We start from the raw sequence: 3,153 nt of genomic DNA, 5'->3' as shown, positions 1-3,153 counted from the left end.
ACTTAAATCTAATTCACTTGCCTATTATGACATCACCTTCCTGATTTCCTGGTCCTCTTTGAAAAGGAAGGACAGTTTACAACTACTACAACTACCACTATTGTCATCATCATCGTCATATTGTTATGAATCTCATTGTTATGAATTTCATGTCATAGTGTGACTCTTTTCAACAATGAAGTGATTCAGATCAGTTCCAATGGTCTTGTGATGAGAGCACTATCTGCACCCAGAGAGATAATTGTGGGAACTGAGTGTGGATTACAACATGGTATTTTCACTTTTTGTTGTTTACATTTTGTTTTCTTTCTCATTTTTTCTCCTTTTTGATTTGATTTTTCTTGTGCAACATGATAACTGTAGAAATATGTATAGAAAAATTGCATATGTTTAACACATATTGGATTACTTGCCATTTAAGGTAGGGGGTGGAGTAAAGGGGGGAATTTGGAACACAAGATTTAGCAAGTGTCAATGTTGAAAAATTATCTAGCATGTTTTGAAAATAAAAAGCTTTAATAAAGTTTCTTAAAAAGAATTTCATGTCATAGAATCTCACTTTATTTACTGTCTTCTGCATTAGTTTATGTGTTCTCCCATATTTCCCTCAATTTCTTTAATTTATTTCTTATGGTGTAAAATATTCTATTATATTCCATAATTTGAGTATTTTTCAAAAGATGCAGCACCTGCTTTGTTTCCAGATTTATTTTTTTTTTTTAATTTGCTGTTACAACAAGCACTATCATGAATATTGTGGTATGTGGGGCTTTTCTTTATTTTTCCTTCTTAGAACATATGCCCAATAGTGGAATCTCTAGATCAAAGGCTACAAATAGTCTAGTGACTTTTCTCATCTAATTCCAAATGATTATCTAGAATTTAGGATACCTAAATTCTAATCTTGTCTCTGCCCTTCTTTGGGTGCCCTTGAGCAAGTTATTTAAACCTATCTGGGCCTCAGTTTCCTTCTCTTTGAAATGAGGCATTTAGGTTGGATGATCTCTAAGGTGCCTCCTAAGCTCAGGGTCTGATTTTAATCACACTTGGCATCTGTGCACCTGGAGAATGTCAAAATGCTTTCATGAACTAGAAAATGAAATATTATCTAGGTCTGCCTTCAGCCCAACCTGCACTGCAATATCAGCATTGCCTCTTGTTCAATATTTTCCTACCTCAAATGTAATTCTTCAGGTGATGTTTCCCTGACACAGAGAGATAGTTACAAGTGGCTGACTTTATTAAAGTCTGTATATTTTTCTTATTCTAGACATCTTGTGGTCTATGCAACTTTTCATATTTTAGCCTCCAAATGAACCTTATCAGTCTCTATTGGGCTTGCAAATTAAGGTTGCTGAATTTCATTCTTACCCCCTCCTCAAATAAAAAGAGAGACAGCTTATGTATTTATAGGGGAGGGAGGCAAAGAGTGGGCAAAAATGAATCAGCTTTGGTGCACCTTCTGTTGACAGAGCAGGGCTGAATAAAATTACTTTCTGTTGATAAAATGTGCTGAAAAACCTTTCAATTTCATCTACTAGGATTTGAAGCAAGACAATGACTTGAGGAGCACTTGGAGTAAATGTGCTTTGTTGACAGAATGAGAGAAAGGTATTGACAAAAGGCTTATCTGGCCTGCAGCAGGCCTGCCCATTGACTAGTCCATAATTCATTATTATTATCATGAAAATAATAGTGGCCATTTACATAGTGCTTAAAGGTTTGCAAAGTACTTTACTAGCTCATTGGATTGTATAATTTATGTGTAGACAGTGCTGAAGATTGGGGAGGGGGAGAGGGAGAATCTTGTGACCCTGTTGAACCACTGAAGGCTTAACTTCATCTGTGAGCTCTAAAACCCAATACTATTGACTAGGTTTTCAAATCATATCCCAGGATGGCTTGGATAAGAAGAAAGAGAAATCTCTTTTTTCAATGGTCAAAACATGAAAAATCAGATTGGCTTCCCTAAAGCTGGCTGCTTTAATTCTCTTTAATAGACCTTTATTGTGAAGCTTACTTCTCTCTCATAGGACCATATACAAGGTGTTGGAAGGGATTTTTGAGATCAGAGTTCAACCCCTTAATTTAGTTATTGTACCTTCCTCTGGGCTTACTCTTCTAACTTCCATTCCTAATGGCAAGTTGGTTTCTAGAAGGTAATTTATTATTTACTAAAGGAGTGAAGTAGCTTTTTTCAGTCCCTAATCAGTATGTTTTTCATTATTAATCAAATACTGTGACCCTATTCATTTTTAGAAAAGAGATTTACTGACAAAGTATAGCAAGAATAATAGTAATAGAAACATCTTACTCTCTACTCTTCAAACAATATGGATGCACTTTTCCTTTGCAGATACAAGATCCCTGGGAATAAGAAAAATTATAATGAGGGACCTATATGGAAGATAAAGGGATACCATCTGACTCCTGGATGCAGAAGTCATTTTGTCCATCATGGAGTCCTCTTTCAGTTCTTTTCTGATGTAATTTTGGCTGAACTCCAAGTACCTTCCCAAGATCTCTAAACCAGTCTTTTTCTTTAGGGGTTGAACTCCCTGAAACCATTCTAGGCTTTCTAGCTCTTCCTTCTTCATCAGTCACCACCACTCCATTGGCTACTGTGAATGCTCCAGTGGAGTCCACTGCTCACTTCAGGTTGATGTAATATGAGGTCCCTTTAGCTTGGAGGGCAATAAGTCTGTAGTCCTAAATCTTCTAGCTTTGGAGTCTGCCTCTGGAAACTCCCATGCTCTGTCTGTCTGGTTCTGAATAGACTATTTCTCAGTTCATTGCTGACTGATGATCTGTGATGGTCTGTGATAATCAGATTTCAGAGATCATCCTTAATTCATCTGGAGTTTATTCTCTAGCCCTATCCTTGAGCTATAGAATTAGCGTGTCTATGGTAGAAGCTGGATAAAATGACTTTCCTTAGTTCTGTTTCTTTACTGGATTCCTTTAGAATTCAGTCCACTTTGTAATGGTGTCATATTACTTTCAAAAAACTTTCCCCACAATTAGGAGATGGGGTCAAGACAGCAACTTCTTTTGAGACACCCTGTGACAAGACTGGGACTTTTGGGGTCCCCCTTTCCCAACCTCAACAAGATTGGTGGTGGGATCTCTAATGGCTATAATGAATCTTCTAAA

This window comes from Sminthopsis crassicaudata, chromosome 1, assembly GCF_048593235.1.
Source record: "Sminthopsis crassicaudata isolate SCR6 chromosome 1, ASM4859323v1, whole genome shotgun sequence".
Taxonomy (NCBI): domain Eukaryota; kingdom Metazoa; phylum Chordata; class Mammalia; order Dasyuromorphia; family Dasyuridae; genus Sminthopsis; species Sminthopsis crassicaudata.
The sequence above is the reverse complement of the archived record's forward strand: the minus strand, read 5'-3'. Positions refer to the sequence as shown.